Genomic DNA, 22,704 nt, shown 5'->3' with positions numbered 1-22,704 from the left:
AATAATTTGGACTACAAATGCTTGCTTGTTATAGCAAGTTTGCTTTTTACACCACGCTGTAAAGGGTGCCCTCTTTCTGCTAGTTCACGTAGGCTTTCACCGTTGGTCATGAAGTGACAGCTTTTGCGAAGCTATATACTTGGGTAACAGTGAAAGTGGGCTGCCTTCCTGCAGCAGGTGCTCACTGTTAGTAGGATTTACACAGTACAAGAACTGCATGTGAAAACCACATGCACAGTGTTTTGGTTGCATCAAGACACCTGTGCACTATCACTAAATTCTACCATTGTAATTTGTAGGTATAAGAAAACGGAGCATTTCTGTACAATTTCTGCACTCAAAATTTTTCACCTTTTCAGTGTTCTGAACCTGGCATGTCTGTTCAGTAATTTGATGCTTCCCTTTGTAACTTCTCTTTATATTCCTGTGTGTTGGAATGTGGCCATGGGCAGCCAAGTTCTCACCGTGCGCAGCCAGGAACACCTAGAGCAGCTGGTTCGTAAACCTCTTTTGCAACGCAGAATGGCATAGTGATTCAGCTGGTGTTTGAGCATTCGCTATTGAATCTAGATTACAGTGCCATTTACACTGGCCTGTGCCCACGTGACCAACTGTGTAAACAAAAAACAACAAAAATAGCCGAAGCAAAATGTCATCCTTGGAGTACACCTAAAACATGGTCGCTGTGAGCAAACCATTGTCTGATTCCACAGCAGCCGAAAAGAATGAGTGCGAGAGAGGGTGAAGAGTGCAGGAAGAAAGACTGAAGTTAATGGCAAGAGCAAAATTGAACACCAAGGAGAAAGCAGTTGTTAGTAAAAGACAACAATGTGAACTGTAATCGAAACATTTTACACAAAGGTACACCATCTGCCTAACTAAGTTGCTTCAGGATAAAGGCCACCAGTGTTATTTCTATTAACCCTGTCCAATGCCAGCTGTGGCCACCTTATCCTGCTAACTTCCTAATCTCATTCACCCGGCTTTCTGCTGCCATCTGCTACACATGCCTTAGTGGTAGGTGATCCACATTTATTTGGGGTCCCGGTAGCTGCGGATGGTGAGCCGGCGGAGCGGGCTGCTGACGTTGCTGGCCAGGCCTGTTGCTGAAAGCGTTCTGTAGTGCGTGAGTCAGGTCGCGCTCTGAGCTTCGTCTTCATCAGCGCCGCTAAACCCTCTCGTGGACCTCTTGCTGCTACTGCTGCTGCTGCTGCTGCTTTTAGTCTTGCTCGTCCTTCACTGTTTTGTTTCATCACTATTTTTTGTTATGCTGCATCTAGGTTCCTGATGGGCCCATGAAGACTGCCTCAGATTCATGACATTTTGCTTTGGCTATGTTGGTCTTTTTTGTTTGTAGTTTCTTTGTCCTATGGGCTCTGGCTGTTTTATGAATGATGCTCTTTGCCTGCAGTTAATTTTTATCATGTTTTAATGCTTCACTGACCTCCTAATTTATTGGTTTGGTCTCATGTATGTCGTTGTTTACTTGCATTACATACACGCACACAAGATGTGCCTCCTGCTCTGGCTGTCAGAAAGCTCAATTTTTTAACCCTCGTGCATTAAACGCACTTCTTTCTTTTGTGGCAGCTTATACTGATAGTGATTGCAAGCTAGCAGCCTTTTCTTGTACACCATAATGAAGTACGCAGTACATAAACATATCTCTCAAATGTCACAATTTTTTGCACTGGCCTATGGGATGAACGGCCTCTAATAATGTTTCGCGAGGGATATGAAAGCTTATGGAAACCTTGGCTGGTCACAAACGATTTCCACTGTCAGTCTGCAGTTCGAAAGATTCTAGTATCTGATGGCGGTTACGCTTCGCACTGCATTATATAAATTGAGAGTAAATCCTAGTTGTGCCCACTTTTGACATTACTATATGGGCCACTATTGTGGGAATAGGTTCTTAGAAAAAATTATTAATGAAGTCACAATAATGGAATAACAACTATTCTCATTTGTGAACTGGCAACTTCAAAACCCTGTGACTGAACATCTATGATAGGTAGGATAATTTTACCCTTGTTGCATAGGTTGATATCAAGAGAAGTTAGTGGCATGCATTCAGCAAGTTCCCTGCAGCAAAATTTAATGAAAGCTCTCTGAAAAAAGTTACATAATATATAAGTACTCAAGGACTTGTTTCGCATCAAAATTGAATTGCATATTAGAAACCAGAACACACATACATATTCCCTGATGTCAAAATTTGACTGCATTAATATAAATTTCTAAGACCAGCTTCCATGTTAAAATTAATCTGTGACATTGAACAAGCAACTGAGCTGAATGGTGCGTTTAATTTTGTTTTAAAGGTGTGCCATATTGAATGAAGTATCTAGTTTACCTGTCTATATTAATGTGGCAGCGGTAAAGTCAGCATAAAAAAATCATGAGCACGGTAGTTGAGAAGTGGCATGGCAGGGCACTAATTGGTCAGCAGGTTTTGTGTCGTCGCGAGACCACATGATATAACTGAGTTGACAGCTGCCAACTCGAGCAACTCCTTTGACATGAGGGTGCGTGATGGCAATTGAATCCAGGAATCTTGGATCCAGAGTCACTCTGCCCCTTGGCCATGCATGCACATTCATACGGCTTGGTTAAAGCGGGGCTCTGTATCGACGGGTAATCTGCAAATAATGTGACAGGCTACGATTGTATTCTTATGAGTGTGTGAGATATAGAGGTGCAAGTTAAAGAATTAGTGGTTACGAGAGTAGCAAAGTGCATGTACACGAATGAGGATCTGCAAGAAGAGTCTGATGGGAGCCATTAAACACTCCCACGTCATGCATCGAATGAGGATCTGCAAGAAGAGTCTGATGGGAGCCATTAAACACTGCCACATCATGCCCTTGAAGGCTACGAAGCTGAAGAATCCCCAAATTTCTTGTTTTTGCTGTTGCAAATTTTTTGAAATTTTTTGTGCATAATTAATGCTCTTCCCAATTTTGAGCTATTTTTTTAAATGTATTCTTTTGAGTGAACATGGTAAATGGTGCTCTGTGTGCTTAATTTGTTGATAGTGTATTATACTGGTATCTGTATGAATAGGAAGTTGTTGTCAAATTTTATGTGCTTATTTGATTTCCAGTCCCCGGCCATGCTTCTTGGGTTCCAAGTCAGTGTGCCCATGGCAGCAGTGCTTCACAGGCTAAGCCCTCGTCGCCCTTGCCGCAGCTGGCTGGTACCAACTTTTAACACTCTTGAACTGTTCCCATGTTATCATCTTGATGCAAAATTAGCATAAATTGCTGCCTTTCTACTAGCGCAAAAATTCGGAGCCTGGACTGTTAGCAGGGCTGTTCTATGTAGAGTGGCTTGCACATTATTTCATTCGAGACACTGTAATGATCGGATCAATCAAAGCCCAACACCTATCCCCAAAAGAGTTAAGTTCTCGTGACATAATGCTGCTATACAGTTCAGATCAGTTTATGAATATGACTACATTTGGGGAGCCAATCGCCACAGCACTGCCGATTAGGCTTCTTGTTATGAACAATATGTCATGTCTAGTAGATAGAGCTTACTGGTAGCATGCAGTGGCAGAAATGCTTATCTTTTTCATTGATTTCGACAAGAACGGTAGTCACTGAAGTGTCAAGGGTTTTTCCGCAGTTGAATTTTGCATGCAGTCGACCATTGAATGAGCAAGGAGTTCTTAGATGCATGCAATATGCAGTAGACTAGAGTCACTAAATAAAAAGTTAGAGTACCGGCACTCTTTTCTCTTATTCTTATGTGCCAGCGCCACGATCATTGGTCAGTTTGCATCACGTGATATTTGTTTACACTGCGATGGTTCATGGGGGCGGCCATTTTGTGGCATATGCGTTTTCAGTCGGCCAACTGTGGTAGTCCTAGTGCTGCGACGCTGCAAGTGCTGTCAGTGGCCGACGCATTGACCACGAGATCCCGCGCTTCGCAGCATTTCAGCTGCACAAGAGCATACGAGGATGCCGTTTTGCTGCGTTGTTGGCTGTTTCAACTCGCAAAATGACTGAAAAGTTTCAACTCGCAAAATGACTGAAAACGCTTCATGCGCTTTCCGTTGGGGAAAAGGGACGGTGCTCGACTACGCGCATGGCTGCAACTCGTGAGCCGCAATGACTTCGATTATGCCATTCCCTGTAACGATTATGCCATTCTCTGTAACCAGCCCCCAAAGTTTCGTGGAATTATAGTGATTAATGTACTCCGGAAGCCTGCTGACCATCCAGTTACACCGGCTACAAGTTGCGAATACACGTGCAGACGGCTCGCTGCCGTTAGCTTCAAGATTAAGCCGCTGTTTGAAGCAGTCGCCAGTGCGCCCAGCGTTATTTTACCTCTAGCGGGGTTACCCTTGCCTTAATCACCGTGAATTGCTCAGCCGGAGCGCTCGTCTATTTCTCCTGTAAAAGTTTGGAGTAACCGCGAAGACACCCGTAGTAGCATTGCACACGACCGCTGCCTACATTGAGCCATTAGCAATACTCCCGCGGTGTTGACATATTAGCTCCTACAAAATAAAAGCAAGTTTAAAAGGCAACGCATGAAGTGTTATGGCAACAGCTTCTACTGAGGAGGCGATTGCCTATCGCAATATATAATAAAGCATACGAACAGCGCAACGCCGATTGTGCAGAGTCAAGAAAAATTTGCCCAGAATAATCAAAAATAACCTGGAATATTTATGTTCATGCTGCAAGGAGTTTCTCCCCACGACGAAAGCATAAACTGATAGTAACGGCTGTACCCTTTGCATCTGAGCGGTTCCAAGCAGCACGATTCCCGCCGCAGCGTCAGGGTGGCTAGCAGCATTGTTTACGAAATGGTTGGGCCAAAGTTAGCGGCGAGGTCACAGAAGCGGCAATCTGACAACAATGATAAACACCAAAATGGCCGCCTCTGCTTAACGCCGTGCTACGGTGTCGGTACTCTAAATTTTATTTAGTGACTCTACAGTACACCAGCCTTAGTCTCCAGTTGTCAAAGAAGTTGTAACGATTTATTTATTTATTTATTTATTTATTTACAATACTGCCAGTCCCATCAGGGACCATAGCAGGTGGGCGAACAAAAATGACAAACATGATAAAAATTTGAGCCGTGCACTTTGGAATACAAATCAAACACACGTGAACAGAAAGGAACAAGAAAAATACAAGAAAAGGTAAACATTAGCAAGGAAAAAGAAAAATACATGTCTAGGAGTCGGGTAGAGCATTGCCATAAGGAATTCAATTAGAGCACATGGGAACACAGCAGCGGAAAAAATAAGACTTTCTTCACAATTAATTAACAATCTAATGAAGTGATGAGAGGCGGTTGAGTATGTCAGTGAAACTGCTTTATTCGTTAATTGATAATGATTCTATCCGTGACGTTAACTGAGGTAATGTGGTTGCAGTTATGATTGAGGGATCAAGGCGATTCCATTCTCTGATCACGAGGGGAAAGTACGAATACATGAACGTGTCGTTATGGCATGAGTATTCTGTTATCGCGGCTGCGTGTTTATGCCTCGACGGGCTTGATTGCGAGAAAGATATGTATTTTGATACGTCTATCTTGTAGTAGTTGTGCATCAGGTGAAATAAAAATTTTAGTCGTGCTTGTTGCGCTCTTGATGATAGCGTCTCTAAACCCGAAATAGCCGCGAGGTTAGTTGGTGAATTTGTGCGCTTATATTTGTTGTGTATAAACCGCAATGCTTTACGCTGTACTTTTTCTAGTTTTTTTACATTAGTCACTGAATGGGGGAACCAAACTGTGTTAGCGTATTCTAAACCTGGTCGAACGAAAGTAGTATATGCGAGAAGCTTTGTCGATGTGGGTTCAAGGCGCAGACATCTTCGAAGAAAAAATAGTTTGCGTAATGCTTTCGAGGTTATGCTAGCAATGTGCGCGTCCCATCTGAGGTCAGAAGTTAGTGTGATGCCTAAGTACTTATGCTGGTGAACTTTCGTCAGTATTCTGCCATTAACAAAGTACAAAATTCTGCCATAGCACCTATGACATGAAGCATTTCATGAATTCTCTGCTGTCAGCATGCAATTGACATGGTAAAGCGCAAAAGCTGGTGAGCTGGTTGGGAATCCAGCGCAAGGCACATGACAGCTTCAGCCGGTGAGGCATACCATATTGAAATTTTCAGTTTGCTGGCAGCTGTAGATCACTGACTGTGTGCAGTAGTTTCACTTGCTCTGATGCCCACTTATCGCACCCACTGGACCCAGGATTCTATTATCGGCTGTTTGCCCGTGTAGGACATATGGATCATTGGGGGCAAAAGTAACAGACCCCCCCCCCCCCTCCAAGTTTAGACTTATGCCACTGTGCGTAGGGGCGTCACCTGAAAAAGCACTTCTGGTGTCGAAACAGGCCCCCTGCGTCGGTCTCGACACCAGAAGTGTTTCGTCAGGCGGCGTTCCCATGCACAGTGGCAAGGGCCAGAACTTAGACATGGGGTCTGTTACTTTTTCCCCGTAATGGTACATACTATTAACTATGTAATGTTTGGCATGCTGTTACACTTTCAGTGCAATCTTTTTTGTAGCTTTTCTTGAGGCAGCACCTTTTTTTTAGGGCACCTCCGCTCAAAAGAAGGGGACTGGGATGTCTATCGGTGTTCGGGTGCTTCTGCTATGACGCGCAAGTGCTTCAACTAAAGGGTGAATTGCAGTGCCTCCTCGTTTCGTCTGACTGAGGCATGGCTGCAGTTTGTTCTATCCGAGGCGCTGTGACAATGGGCTAATGCACATTTTGACGGCAGGACTGCCCTCATTCATAGTAAGTAAGCGTAAATTATAACTGGAGCTGGTATTGCGATTACAATTATAGCATGTGCAGGAGCTATGGACAGAAATGCGAACAGAGTGGAGCCTGGGTAAAAGCACGATGAATTGAAATGCGAACAGCGGAGCCTGGGTGCTCCACTGTTCGCATTTTTTTTTTCATCTTACTTTCACTTCAGTGGACACGAGAGTCGTCTGTTATGCATTCATGGATGATTTTAACATCTTTTTCTTACCACCTTGGTTTATGGTTTATGAGGGTTTAACGTCCCAAAGCGACTCAGGCTATGAGAGACGCCGTAGTGAAGGGCTCCGGAAATTTCGACCACCTGGGGTTCTTTAATGTGCACTGACATCGCACAGTACACGGGCCTCTAGAATTTCGCCTCCATCGAAATCGACCGCCGCAGCCGGGATGGAACCCGCGTCTTTTGGGCCAGCAGCCGAGCGCCATAACCACTCAGCCACCGCGGCGGCTCTCTTACCACCTTGGTAAAAGCGCGATCAAAAGAAATTCGAACAGCGGAGCGCATATGTGCCGTGTTGTTCACATTACTTTCCATTGTTATAGTACTTTATAATAAGAAGTAGACATTCTTTGCTAGTGTTCATAGTGACACCATTTTTGTGGTGCCATTATTCGCATGTAATGCACTGAATATTTCCTGTCAAGGGGTAGCCAGCTCGTCAAGCAGCCGCCTGGTCCCTTTTTGTGGCTGATCCTTGCCTGCATTAAGGAAAAATAAATTATTTTAAGGTTATTTTGCGGCAATAAAAAGGGAACCACTGTTGCTGAGAGTGGTGTGTTACGTTCCTGTTTCAAAAATTTTTCTGGGCAGGCATTTTGGATGCAAGACACAAAAGGGTCGTTTTTATTTCGTTAATAGTGGACCCTGTACCATTTCCCGACGTGAACCCCGCAGACGAAGCAAGGCTGCCAAAAGGTATGTTTCTGCTTGCACAAGCTGAAGGAAACTTGGCAAGACGGCTCTTCATTGTGCGAATAGCAATTCTTTAATGGTGTTCCCGGCATTTAACTTTTGTTTTACTGCGCTGAATACTGACTTCATCATTATCAATGCCTTGCAAGTGAAAACCCAGGTTTATTTTATTATGCCGAATGTAATCTGACCCAGCTTGGGCAGTCGGCTGGCAGTTGTCAAGCTCACTCCTGAAGAAAATTTTCTTGGGGCAGTCTCTACAACCTCACTTTCCGCCTTGTAGGTTGGCCTCCTGTGCAATTGCAGTACCTGTCTGCTGCATTACATGCGGCTATCTTAATAATGTGCCCTTGTATTAGTGAAGCCATGCTTCTGGTTTTTCTTAGAGCACATTTACATCAGGAAACATGATTTACTCCATAGCCTTCAGTAATAGTGCCTTGCTGCACTGGAGAACTATGGTGTCTTGGGATTTTTTCGGCATATTCTGAAGAAGTCAGCCTTTTCACAATCCAAGATATGGAAAGCAGCATGCATCTGTTTTTTAAAGCACTTGTGACTCGTTGGCATATACTCATGGAATGCATGCAATGCTGAAACTTCCGCCACTCCACTGAAAGGCGTCATCTTTGTTCCGATTTTGGTGTAGCTCTAGTCTTCAAAGGTAAAACTGCCTGCTATGTTCCTAAGCACAGATGAGATTTCAAACATAAGCAAAGGTCTGAAATTGTGTGAGTTGAAAGAGTAAAAAAAAAAACGGTGCTATGTATCTATTACTCTGCACGGAAAGGTATCTGCCTGCTGCATAACCTCAAATCAATGGGAAAAAACTCAAAATCAATGAAAATGAAAAAAAATCAATGAAAAAAAACTACCCAGGGCACTTAATTCCTTACATGCTATGTGCTTACAAGCTGTGTGGGTTAATGTTCATACGTGCAGAATTGGCCATTCTTTACCTAAGATTCATAGATGGCAGAAAGTTCTCGCACTACTACTGTAAGCTGCTTTTTACTTTATCCACCTGTCTTCCTTGTTTTCCCTCTTATTTTGCAGCTGTAGGGCCTACAGCGCAAGTGTACAACACAGTGTGGACCACAAATGAAGCTGGAGAGGTGCGTGGTATTTCGCTTGTTTTTTGTTTACGTACTGTGTTAGTCAGAGGTGAGATAAAAAAGCATTTCTTGAGACTTCATAATGGCCGTGGACTCTGGACCTCTTCTGTTTACCATGCTCGAGCAGCTTGCTGGCCGCTAGAAAAGTCTAGACAGGAAGGTTCATCATAGTCATAAGGGATGGTCGCCACGGATCACGGAAGCACACTGCTTTGCGGGCTACTGAGTATCGTTGTTTGCACATGTACGGTAGATATTGGCTCCTTGGGAGCAGAAGAAACGACGTGAAGTTATTGGGCGGCTGCAGGCTGTAGAGCGAACAGCTGATCGCGTTTCGCGCACATATGGCTACGACGACACGAGTGTATGGCGTTGTGTGCTTTCTTGAAATCTGAACTTAAGCTTCGAGAAATCCTCAAAAGCATGTGACGAGCAGTTGCACTGGCTGCTCGCTTCCGCCCGCGCATCTTATCCCACAGCTTTCCACCACCCCTCCTCCTGGCAGTGGCTGAATCGCTGATGTAGAAGCTGCGGGACAAGACGCACCGGCGGAAGCAAGCGGCCCCTTTGACAAGGCCAGCTAGAGGTTATGCCCTATGTGCATAAAATGGCACATAACCTGAAGAAGGTGGCTGCTTAGCAGGGAATCCGTCTTGTGTTCTCCGCCCCTGCAAGTTGTCTCAACTTTGCAGGCATGTGGCGGATGGTCCGTGCAGCGCCGCCTGCACCACTGAGGTGGTGTACCAGTTTCCACTGCAGTGTGGCAGAGTTTACGTTGGCCAAACTGGCCAATGTATCAATGATAGACTGTGGCAGCATTTCTGCTCTCTGAAGGGCGAAACTGGGGCTAATCTCCCCAGACATTGCATGAAATGCAATGGTTGTTACCCCAAGCTTAATCAAACAATATCGTAGGAAGGGGAAAGTCTAGAATTGAGCGGGAGATTTTAGAAGCAGCACACATGCACACACTTGGCCTTGACACCAGTGTAAGTGAGCCTTCTCTGGCTCTCCTAGAAAAATAGACCCGGTTTATTATCAACAAGTGATAGTTGTGTCACCCCTTTGCAGTCGTTTTTCCTTTGTCATTATGTGTGATTTTACCACATGTTATTCTTGAGTTTATTGTTTTTATTATTTCATAGCATTCCACGCACAGACGCAATCTTTTGCTTCTATATGTTTCTTGATACTCAATGTCATTTGGTGTCTACTTCTGTAATCTTCCACGGTGAAACCATAAGTTACACTGTGCCACATGTAAGTGTTTTGTACAACAGTGGCAACTTCAGACATGATTGAGTCCTGTAATTTCGTAGTGTGTCAATCTTAATTGAATTGAATCAAACTATTAGTGCATCCACTAAGTTGCCAGTGTTCTTCACAGCATGCTTTGGGCAAGTCACAAGGCCTGTAAAGCAGTTAAGTTTCCGAGCATGCCGGAGCAAACTTTTCCAGTCTTTCATTGTATTGTAAACAGCATGGAACACAGCTGCAGAGAAGTAAAAACAGCAGGTGCTGTGCTATATATCAATTTTTAGACCTTCGCTTACCACAAATAAATACCAACTTGACTAACTTGCTATAATTCTACGCCTCTTGCTGTGACTGGCTTCTTTGCCAAAGGGTTGCAAATCATGAGGTGCGGTGCCCGCTTGGACCTGAGAACTGTTTTTGCCCTTGCTAGCTTGATATTAATTATTGCAGTACTGGCTATGTGTGTTAATATTTTAAAGGTGCCGGTACAGCGCATGTAATGTGTGCAGGCAGTGTAACAGTCGGTGTGTCTTGACTGTTGGGGCCCATGAAACTAGACCGGGTTGTTGTTCTGCAGTCCCTATGTAATTATGGAATATACAAGAATCCGAGGTGGTAGAAATTTCCGAAGCTCTCCACTACGATGTTCCTTATAGCCTGAGTTGCTTTCAGACGTCAAGCCCCATAACGCCAAACCAAACCATTTTTTACCATACACATATGCGTACTGCAGCATGTATCATGCTTTTGGAAGCAACTAGTGTGCAGCATTTGATAGAAAATAGATGCAAGCCAAAAATTTGTTGTCTCCACCCTGCAATGTGTCTTGGTTACTTTGAGCGGAAATTAGAATGTGAAAGTGCTTCTCAGGAAACGCATCTAAGACTGGTTCCTTAATATGTACATGTTTTAGTGGCTTTTAATGTTCAATCAGAAGTCAGATCACTAGCAAGTATGTTTATGTTGGTATTTCATGTCGGGTGACATCTGCGTTTAAAACAGTATTAAAACCATCTGTGCTCTGTGTTCATCTTCAGGTTCATGTTGGGCATGGAAGTTATGTGCCAGTGGCTGCATGGAATCGCCTGCTGGCATAGGGCAGTGATTCCACATTCTGCAAAGAGTTGGCAGTGTGCCTGTGGGGCAACGAAATCCTCGCCCAGGGGAGCCTCACAGGCACGCTGTCAAATAACGTCATCTCTAAGGGGATGACGAAGATACATCCGCCGCTTTCCCCTCTAAAGGTGGCTTCAGTGTCAGGTAAACCACTCGTTCTTGTTGCATAACTACATGCATTTAGTCACTCTTACTGGTGAATGTGGTGAATGTTTTTAGAATGTGGCCCATTTGAAATTCTGTGAGTGTATAAATAATTAATTGCATTACTGTCATTGTTTTTCAGACTGATGAGAACCAATTCACGCAATAAAGAGGATATTATATGAAAGTCACTTGAGCGATGCTCTGCACGTCTAGTGGCAGCTGAAAAGTGCACAGTGGGCTGTGGGATCAGGCGGCAGCTGTTGCAGCCGCTGCTTTCCAACCTTCTTGCGAGGAAGGTGGTTTGAGAGGTCAAAATAGAGGTCGTAAAGACATGACGTATGGTTCCCTGCAGTTTCTTTTGCGTTGGCTCATGATGGTAGCAAGATCGTTTGTGTCAGACTGATTCTGTGCGCTGTAAAAATAGACTGGGGGACTGAACGCATTCTGTTTGCATTGCTGTCACAGCAGTTACTGAAGGGGGTGTGTTGTTCAACAGGTACAAGGAAATATCAGTGCCGTCAGCTGCCCCATTTTAGATGAACGTGTCCGGAATGAACATGGCAGCACCAATACAAAACAACAAAGATGCAGCGAAAAGTTGACACACAAGCACCCCGGTGCCAGGAAAAAGTGCTAAAGTTGCTATATTTAAACGCGGAGTAGACTGCTGCTAAAACTTAGTGAAATGTATGTTTTTCTACATGCACTGTCCATGGTTCAGGCATGATTCATACAGAGCAATGACATCGAATCGTATGATACGCAACCAGCTTCTGGAATAGTGATTCACTCCTCTGAATCGGGTGTTACACTTACTTGAGGACAGAAGCCTCCTCTCCCATTGATCTTTAGTGAACTGTGCCTGTGCCACTTGCTGCCACCTTTTCAGAGTCGTGGCGTAGAATTTGCTGTTGCCAGTTACAGTTGACGACCCATTTTTCGGACTTTCTAGGGACCACTAAAAGTCTGAAAAATCAGGCAGTTCGGACAATCAAATTTTACTGAAAAAATTACGAACTTATTACCAATATGCCGGAGAAAGGGGTCAGTTGTATTGCACACATTATAAAGCTTCTCATGACTAAATTTCTCCGCGTGACGACGGCGACAGACGACGGCGGTGACCGCTTTCACATGCTCGACCTGGCTCTGCTGCCCTCAGCATGTCGCCGATAAATGCACGGTTGGGACAAAGCTTAAACGAGAAAGCAAACACGCTGCTGCCTGGAACGAGAATGCGAAGATGGCGAGACAATAACAACCGAGAAACAGCCGAAGCGGGTGCTCCGTCGGCATTAGCCTCGTAATTAGGCCTAGCGACTGGAGCCAAAATCGGCATTGTATCCAGCGATTGTATCCAGCATTGTGTCATCGAAACGCTAGTTGTTTACGGTTTTATGATAGAAAAGTCAGGTTTGCGGTGTGTTTTGCCGCGGGTGCGCTGACCTCGTTTTGAAAGGCACCACCATTTCGTCCTGCGCTCGCCGTCTCCGTGAAGCCGTACGCCTCCCACGCAGCTTTGCTGCTACCTGCTCTCGTATTCGAGACGGAAGACTCGGTACAGATGATTTCCGTGAACTCCGACTACTGTTCAAGTCCGTGTGGCGGAAGACATTCAAGAACAGTATAAATTCAAAACCACGCGGGTGCAATGTGCCGACTTGCGTAGAACTTCAGCATCGCAAGTTAAGAGGCTCCCTTTAAGCTTGAATTTCGTTTTGTTTGATCAAGTTTTCGATCTCGCTTGCAGTTATGAATTAATGAGGTTCCACTGTTTACATTATATGGCAGCTTCAGTATTGGCGGCGAGTGCGAATGAGGTCCGAAAAATCAAGCAAACAATTGTGGTGCGTCTGAAATTTCAGGCACTCTTGAACATTGGCTCTATGGGCCATACCGCGGTGCTGCGGAGAAGTCCGAATAATCAAGCATGTCTGAAAATTGTCTCATTTTGTCTTCAGCAGCTCAGAGGGAGCTAATGATGAAGATGAGCAGGTGTCATGCGAGGTGTACTGAAATTACGGATCGCTTTGCTTGTTAATTTTTTTGTCAATTCAGCTTTGGGTAGGCTTGCATAAGAGTTGGTACGAAATAAAGTGAAGAAAGCAGCGACCTCTCTGCAGTTTCTGTATGCCTCACATGACCTTGAGCTCGTGTTTTAAGTCATCTTACCCATTCGCTGGGTGAACCAGCAACAAAAAAAATGAAAAAGCTTGTTTTCAAATTATTTTATGATTTGTTTATAAACACAGTGGCATTACTCATTGTCCAAACTTTGCAGATTCCTTCCGGTACTATTTGATGCTGAAGGGGTGCTCTGCCGAGGAGTTTTCAAAGCGGCACAAGAAGGTCGTGCGGTATTTAGCACAGAAGTGCTGTGACCTGCGGCGGTAAATATCCGTGCAATATCTGTTTCTTGGTGTGTGAAAATACACTCTAATTTGCTTTTGTTTTTATTATCAGTATAAGTCTGATGAACTGGCATGCACTGGCTCCACCGAAATGCAGCCGCAATGTCCTTGGTATCAGCAGTCGAGCGTCTTAACCACTAAGCCACCGCGGCAGTTTTCGTTGTTTAGTACGCTCGACAGCTCAAGAGTGTTCGCATTATGTGGCACTCGTAGGTTGCTGCTGCTGCCAACGCTTATGGTAGCAGTAGCAACCTTCACGTTTTTACAAAAAATACATTTTTAACTTTACAAAGTGATGAAATTTGCCCAAATTTTCTTGAAACTTTCGTATCAAAACTTTGGCATGAAACTGCTTCGTTAAATCGAGGGAAAAATACATGGATTTCAGTGGAAACTAAGAACTAAAATTAAACTTTGTTGCGCAGTGAACTTCCTTATATTGAGGTACTATATATTGAGGTTTAGCTGTAACTAGGGGTGTGCGAAAATTCGAAATTTCGAATACGGGTCGAATATGTTTCATATTCGGTTCATATTCGTATTCAAGAAATGATATTCGTGAATTTTCGAAAATTCCCGAATACTCGGCAGCGATCGTTTACCGCGCTGACTTTCGTAAATCTGATTGTTGCAAAAGCGCAATATATGGGCAGATTATCTGAATATAGAGTTTAAAGTTCCAGGAAAACAATAAAAAGGCCTTGTTCTCTTTCTTCTCCGTCGTTTATCGCGTCGACCGATCGCATTCCTATGCCGCTAGGCTTGACCTTGTGCACAATTCCGCAAGTGGGATTTCTTACATACCACACGTGCTGCGAACAACATGGGGGACGACCCGATTCTAACAGTTGCAAAGCGAAAGCGCGCTTATTTTTTTATTCTTCTGTAATGTGTTATCTAATTAATGCCCACACCCATGGCATTCGTTCTGTCACCTTAACTCTCCGAGCGTGACCACCGCCATCTTGTTTTGGGTCAACTACGCTATGCGGGAAAGCCTACTTGCGGAATTTCACGTGAGGCTCCCGAAGGGACGAGTCGAGCTGTCGCAACAGGGCAAGCGATACTGTAAAACTCCCGCGTATTGCATGGTGCACTGTAACCCATGCACCTCCTACGTGGGCCTAACGGTAGCCGTGACAATGTTAAGAGGGTCCCTGTCACTAGGTAAAATAATAACTTGGCCGCGTAGTTTTGGTTTCTGAGCTTGGCCACTCGCCCGTTGCAATGGCAACTGTCGGCCCACGCATTCGCCAGTAGTGCAATCTCAGCACCGTGCCGCTTTCAGACGCTGACTGAAACATCGCTCGTCATTTCTTTTCGTTTTATGCGAAGCATACTAGCCGCACAACCGAGCTCTTCCTTGCTGCGCCGCGCGCGGCCGCGTAGCTACCACTTGACCTACATCGGCGCACCACGTGATATGACGTCACAACAGCTGTGAAAGCTGGGGCTTAACTCGTGCGCTCGCTTGCGGACGCGCAGCCTCCGCCGGCGGCCTAACTCCCGCTCCTACCACTAGGAGATACTGACGTCACGCAGTTGTATAAAAGGCGACGCACTCGTTGAGTCAGACTCAGTTGAGCAGCGAGATGTCGGCCAGGGAGAGGGCGGCTCGCCAGAACGCAAAGCGCAAGTTACAAAGAGCCACGGAAACGGGAGAAGAACGAGAAGTACGGCTTGCCAAGCGACTTATACCCCTGTCACACGGTCAGTTTCAATCACCCTCGAGTCGAGGGTCTTCAAGATTCTCAATCGCCATCGAACTCGCCGCTGCTACACGGCAAATCTCAATGGCCATTGAAATGGTTCTCGTGTCTTACGCCACAGATGAGTGGCGCCACAATCGCTACTTTGGATTTTGCTAAAATAACAAAAATAGTAGATAAATGTATACTAAATGCTGAAATACAGGCATACGCGAAAGTCGTTAAAAACCCTTTTAGTTGCACGTACGCGACGTACATATGCATACACTGGTGTAGCCACTTTAATACAAGACGAGCCAAAACCAAGCTAGTCCAACTGCGTCGGAGCGCTGCTTCGTCAGGCTTAAGACCGGGGAAATCGCCATGATATCTGAAAAACAAGAGCTATTTTTCTCTTGAAACTTTATGCGAGAGTAAGAATGGGCAAATCGAAGGCGAATACAACAGCTTAGAACACGATATTGCTTTGAGGGATTAGCGACGAAGCTGTTATCGCTGTGAAGCGGGCGGGCAGGGTGCCGCCATGTTGTCAACGTTAAGTACGCAAGCAACGCAAAGACTGCAACGCAAAATGAATGCGCTTAAAACCAGACTAATATATTTTTAAAATAATTTTACAGGCTGCTTACATTAAATTTTATGCGAATAATGTTTGTTCATGTTTTTTCACCGTCACCGTGAATGTGTCGTGTACGAAAGTGCGCTTGGCGCCGCTCGGAGCAACGCTAGCAACCTTGGGCAGCGCTCGAAGGCCCTCGAAATCTCGATGGAGTTCTGCGCTACTCCGTTGACTCGATAGGCTATTGACTCGATCGCCATTGAAACTGCCCGTGTGGCAGCGCTCGATCGCCTTTGAGTCGATAGACTATCGGTTCGAGGGCCCTCGAAATGCCCGTGTGACAGGGGTATTATGCTTCGCATCCTAGGCTTAACCATAAGCTAAGCCAGGCCATTTTTTTTAGAAACAGTCTCGCCATTCCGACGTCAATGTGCGTTCTATTCTCGCTTACGTTCGCGCTGTCTTCCAGCAAGCCGTAACTCTGTGCTCGTCACTTGATTACTGGTGTTTGCACGATTGAGCCGCCTCACAAGATTACCGCATTTTTGGTATTTTTTTTCTGGGCCGCTGGGCGTTTTGTAAATCGGCCTTACAAATAACCTTGGCATTTCTGTCGGTTCTTTGAAATCCGAATTAATGAGATTTTACTAGCCATCATGTTATTTTGGTTTCCAGTCTTGTAATGTTATGGATTGCATTTTGCCTGACCACGTTACAGGTTGGAGACTGTTATGCAGTTCATTTAAGTAGTATATATATATACATTTTTGCGCACATCATGTTTTTTTTGTACGGTGCTCATGCAGTCTAGTTTTGTTTATTTCAGTTGCAATGGCCATACACTTTTGAAAAAAATATGAGCAACAATTTTTGCTTGTTTATCTTTTCTGAATTTATATTTTGTGCTGGCCAGATATTCGATTCGATGTTCGAAGCCATTTTTTCTTCATAATATTATTCGATTCGTATTCGAAAATTTCGATATTCGCACACCCCTAGCTGTAACCTATGCAAGATATACTAAGCAGTTCTTCATGGGAAAGTAGTGAAAAGTGCCTGAAAGTACCCATACTTTCAGGCAAGCAAGTTTTGTATCTGTACTGTGTGCTTTCACGTACGAAAACTGGAGCAGCTTACTTAAAATTATGCAGCCTCACTCTTGGACATTTAAACCCAATAAACCAAACCAATCATTTTTTGTCTAGTGACGCCAGCGCTGTTCAACCAAGGAGCAGGTGCCTTAACTTTTTAACTACCAACCTCGAACTGCACTCGTAATCGTAAATTGTACCAATATCACCAGTGACGACTGCGGCCAGATGTCATGCTGCTATCACTGACAGACTAGCTACAGTCTGCTACAGCTTACAAATTATAACACTAGAAGGCATTAGTTTCCTATAAAAATGTTTCATGCATGTAGAACATTTTAAGCCTGACAACAGTCATTTTGGACTTTCTGCATCACTGTGATTAAAGATGTATCGCACAAAGTTTGACTATACTAATGATGAAACCTTGTTTATGCTGGGACGAAGCAATGTCTATGCACTCTAGTGCATAACAGCGTATCAGATCGAATAGATAAGGGGTTGTAACCCATTACTATATGGCATGCACTGAGGGAAAGGTGGCCGCAGGAGCAGCTTTTTCATTTTAAATTTTAATGGGAGACCATCTGGTTTCTGCTTTGGCCTGAAGTGCAAGGTTATAGATGTGGGGGCAGGTTTTCGGCACCTTGTTAGCTGTAACTGTTTGGTTTGGCCATGATGGTTAGTCCTTTTTTATATTGATGCACTGTCATTTACCTAACGCGTAATTGGGTGATGCAAGCCCTCGCTTGTAAAAAAATGAGCGTTCGTTACAACTGCGGCCATAAGTCTACTTGACTGTCTAAAATGGGCATCTGCTGACATTCAGTATTACATTAATTTTTCTTTTTTCAGCCAAGACAAGACCACTTTTGGGCCACAAGAGCCTGCAGCCAAGAGCCTGCATGCAGCCAGGGCAGCGTGCATGAGCAAGTGCTAAAAAAGCTTAATTTATTGCAATAAATATATTTATCATTTTCATTTCAATTAAGCTATGTAGTTTTGTGCAGGAATTACTCTGGAATGCACGAAGCTTTTGTTAATTGAGAGGCGACCGTTAACAAGCTTCGCATTTTTGTGCATGACTTCCAGAATGCACAAAGCCTGTGTTACTTGATAGGTGACCATTAAGTTCACAAGAATTGCACAGTAATGACTGCAACACAGCGTACGGGGCACTACACAAGACAAGACAGACTACAAAAGACAATACAGACAACAAAAGACAAGACAGACTACAAAAGAGAAGACAGACTACAAAAGACAAGGCAGACTACAAAAGACAAGACAGACTTCAAAAGACAAGACAGACTACAGACTACAAATGCCAAGACAGACTACAAAAGACAAGACAGACTCCAAAAGACAAGACAGACTACACAAGACATGCCCAAAATACGACAAGACTACAGACTACAAACTTTTTCTGTCTTAGAATCCCGTAGTACGTTTTGACTGGGATGTCATTCGTACAGCCTTCCCCTTATTCACACACTCAAGCGCTACACATATACAGTGTTGTCCAAAATATGTGCGAACACGGCGCAGCATGGCCACGCTCTGCGGAGCGTCAGCGCATCCAGCACTGGCACGCATCAAAACTAAGCGGCGCAGGCGCACAGGCGCCCTGAGGGGACCGGCGTCGTGGCACTGAGAAAACAGGCCAATGAGTTGCAAGCCGAAGCAAAGAGAACGCGCTGCGATGAGAGAAGTGCGTTTTCCCGCAACGCCGTATCACTGGTCTCGGGCGCTATAGGCACACAGTCTGGTGCGCTTTACTGCAATGCAAGCGCAGTGCGCTTCTGCACTGTAGCAGACGACACGAAGTACCGCCTCCGGACCCCTGTGCGTCTGCGCCGCTTAGTTTCGATGTGCGCCCGCGCCGGATATGCTCCGCAGAGCGCGGCCACGCTGAGCCGTATTCGCACATAATTTGGGCGACCCTGTACACTGCTTCGTGCTCATTCATGTGGTACTTACTGCGCTTTTACTGTTTCTCTCAGCGCTGTTGACATTCATGCACCGAAAAACACAAAAAAGACAAACACGCAGAAGACATGCACGCATGTGTATGTTGGCTTTCCACGAAAGGCTGGAGGGTTCTCGGGTCCCTGCCTCGGATATTGAGTGAAGACAGTAGGCAGTGGGACCTGTTGCGGGTCAGGTAGCAGCATCCCACCGCTGCCACCAGTTGTTACGATGCAGGGTAGCATGTTTGGGCCGGAGAGGGGATGAGGAACGATGGAAATTTACATTTGGGAACAACACAAACAAGCGGTTTTACTGGCACTTTGAAGAGAGTTATTTATATAACTTAGAAAAGAGCAAACAGTCAAAAATTGAAAGTTCATGGCGTAGAGCGACTGGATGAGCCTGGCCCCCAGCGCCCAGATCGTTCGTTCTCACTCGGGACGCTTGTTAAATACCCTAACGTTCCGCAGCTTCACCAGCCGGGGGAAAATACAATACATGGCACATTTCTTCACGATGAGAAAAGTTGCATACAGCACTTAGCAAGCGGAGGCACTCGTCGGAATAGGCGAAGAGGATTCACAGGTCCACTGCTATATCGCACCGTCGTGCAACCGTATTGCAAGCGGAACGTGTCTATCGAAATCACCTGTGCCGCGCTATGCGCTACAATTGCGGTGGGCACTCTCCGTTCGGGCCGGCTCTTGTCAGACACGGTTAATTATTGGAAGGCACCGTTACCCTCTTCCAGTCGTTTGTCCATCGTCGGTCGCTTCTTGTAGGAAACCAGTCAAAGGGGGAAGTTTATTCGCATCAAGCAGAGCGTTGGAGGAATTCCACAGGCTCCTTTCCTTTCAGCCAGTCATGATTTTTTGTTGCGGTTGTCGGCCACCTCACGCTGTTGAAATTACCACTGCTGTGGCCGCGCCACCGTGGTCATCCTGGTCGATGGAATCTGCACCTTATTAATGCTCTTCAGCTGATGTGCATCCCGTTCAAAACAGACCCAGCGCGCTCGCCACCAAAAGTTCCCCACGTGACTTGCAAACAAAAGGGGTGCTGTCTACTCTTGTAAACCGAAGGGCAGCCACACAGAACAAGCAGGGATGGAGGACTAAACCTAGTAGACCAAGCGGAAGGGAGAAAAACCTCTGGGAGGGAATGGAAGGAGAGGAGCATGGTGAAGTAGCTTGTTTGTCATAGGTAACTCCACTATAATGAGTCTTTTATTAAATAATTGTTTGCAGTTGTGTGTTCCGGGGACGGTGCCTCACAAACACCTTGGTAGAGGAAATTTTCAACCAGGGGGTTGTTGGGGCGCTGTAGGTAGTGGCTGCCGGCTGGCGTGCATGTGTGCTCTGCAAAATTTATTGTTCAAAAATTTTATTCCCTGCGGAGGTCATTTTGCCATAAAGCTTGGTGCTCTGGCATTCTGGCACAAGCGCTTAAAATACCCGAGAAACACCGTATGCATACTTCACCTTGCATTTGACTTATTAAAAAGAAAAATTTCCCAGTGTGGATCATCATGCATGCACACAGAGTGCGGCGCCGACATGCAAGGCCAGATTGTAATGCCTTTCATTCGAGTGCTAGCTCTGCGGCAAAGCGATAGCATATAGACACGATGTGCAGCTAAATTTGTACAGTACACGCACTTCAGAAAAATGTTCAACCAGCTGATATGCACGCTTGTCAAAATTATGCGTGCAGTACTTGCAGGCAGAAATATTAACAGCTGGAGGCGGGAGACTACAGTTGAGCGGAACATATCCTGATTATTTTCTGCTTACAGGAATTAGTTCACAAACAGAAATCGCAACTGTCACAGCAGAGTCAGTATAGGTAGGGTTGATCATTGACGGCCATATAATTATTGCGTAGTTGAGAAATACGCAATAATCCGAGACTACATCATGTTTTAGCAGCTCTTGCGCAGTTTTTCCTCCTGCTTCTCATCATCATCGTCAACCTCGCTGCGCCCACTGCAGGGTAAAAGCCTTTCCCTTATCTCTCCAATTAACCAATTCCAATTAACCCTCCAATGTGGTATCAAATGCACGTATTTAGAGTGCGACCGCCCGTTACATATGCTTTTGAGGATATCTCGAAGCTTACATGCAGACTTAACGACAGCATACAACGCACCCTAGCACATATACTTGTGTTGTCGCCGCCGATGTATGCGTCTGCGAGCAAGAGCATGCGGCTTCCCTCAATAACTTAACGTCCTATCTATCGCTCCCAAGGATCAGATTTCTACCTTACGCATGAGAGCAGTGAGGCGCAACAGCACGTGAAGCAGCAGAGGGCAGTCGCCTTCCGTGATCCATGGACGGCCTTGCTGCCATGGTTGCCAGCCGGCTGGTTCTGGTGGCGACCAGCTGACGTAAGCATAATGCACCTTCCTGTCAGGAGTGAATTTTTTGGGAGCAAACGGGCTGTCCGCCCGCAGCACTTTGAAGAGACCCAATGATAATTTACAGATGCAATAAATACCTAGTTTTGGTGGCATGTTTTCTTCTCTACAATGATGCGGAGGACACTACTATGCATAAGTCACCATGTGGTGGTTGTCTAGTTTATAATCGAATTTTTCTGTCATGCTGTCTCGGTCTCGGTTTCAACAGCCGAGCGACGACTGTGACATTAGAGAGGTTATATCTAACATGAAACATGGAAAAACTGCGATGTAATTGTTGCTTGATCGTTTTAATTCACTACAGTGCTGAAGCCAGCCTTCCTCAATAGTCGGAATGACAAATGTAGCAGCACCAAATCATATTGCAGTTTTTCATGCCTCACGTCACCTATAAGCTCACTTTGATGTCATAGTCTCCGTTCTGCTGTTGAAACCGAAACAGCGCGAGAAAGAAATTCGATTCTGAATCGTTTAGCAATCATAGGAGAATCATCGTCATCATAAGCCTGATTACACCCGCTTCAGGGCGAAGGCCTCTCCCTTGTCTCTCCTATTAGCCGTCTTTTGCTAGCTGCGCCCACCTTATGCCTGCAAACTTCTTAATTTCATACGCCCACCTAACCTTCTGCCGCCCCCTGCTACGCTTTCCTTCTCTTGGAATCCAGTCGGTTATCCTTAAGGACCAGCAGTTCTCTTACCTTCACATTACATGCCCTGCTCAAGCCCATTTCTTCCTTTTGATTTTGACTAGGATGTCATTAACCCGCATTTGTTTCCTTACTCACTCTTCCTGCTTCCGGTCTCTTAAAGGATTATAGACTACTAATTTCGGTGGCATGTTTTCTTCATGCGAGATGATTTGGTGGGATGCAGAAGACGCTGCTCTGCATGAATCACCATGTGATATTTGCCTACAACCGCTAAATAATTTATAATAGTTTTTTGTGTAATGCTGTTTCAGTTTCAGTTTCAGAAGCTGTACAATGGCTGTGACGTCAAAGAGGGCTTTTCTTTCACGTGAGCCATGAAGAAATGTCCATGTAATCGCTGATTCATTGTTCTTATTTACGACAGTGGTCAAAATCAGCCTTGCTCAATTACCGAAATGACAACGAATGTAGAAGCAGCGTTTACATTGCAGTTTTTTCATGTCTCATGTGACGTGTAAGCA

The 22,704-nt window shown here is 45.1% G+C and overlaps 1 long non-coding RNA gene across 1 annotated transcript; it reads left to right on the top strand.

Moving 5' to 3' along the window:
- The first annotated feature begins 417 nt into the window (after window positions 1–417).
- Window positions 418–18,098, top strand: LOC144123082 (uncharacterized). The gene is made up of 7 exons (XR_013312999.1): window positions 418–495; window positions 3,107–3,199; window positions 7,682–7,738; window positions 8,792–8,850; window positions 11,145–11,367; window positions 13,652–13,760; window positions 17,996–18,098. It is a non-coding gene; the product is annotated as an uncharacterized LOC144123082 (long non-coding RNA).
- Window positions 18,099–22,704: the final 4,606 nt, after the last annotated feature.

The sequence above is a fragment of the Amblyomma americanum genome, chromosome 3 (genome assembly GCF_052857255.1).
Source record: "Amblyomma americanum isolate KBUSLIRL-KWMA chromosome 3, ASM5285725v1, whole genome shotgun sequence".
Taxonomy (NCBI): domain Eukaryota; kingdom Metazoa; phylum Arthropoda; class Arachnida; order Ixodida; family Ixodidae; genus Amblyomma; species Amblyomma americanum.
The sequence above is the reverse complement of the archived record's forward strand: the minus strand, read 5'-3'. Positions and strand labels throughout refer to the sequence as shown.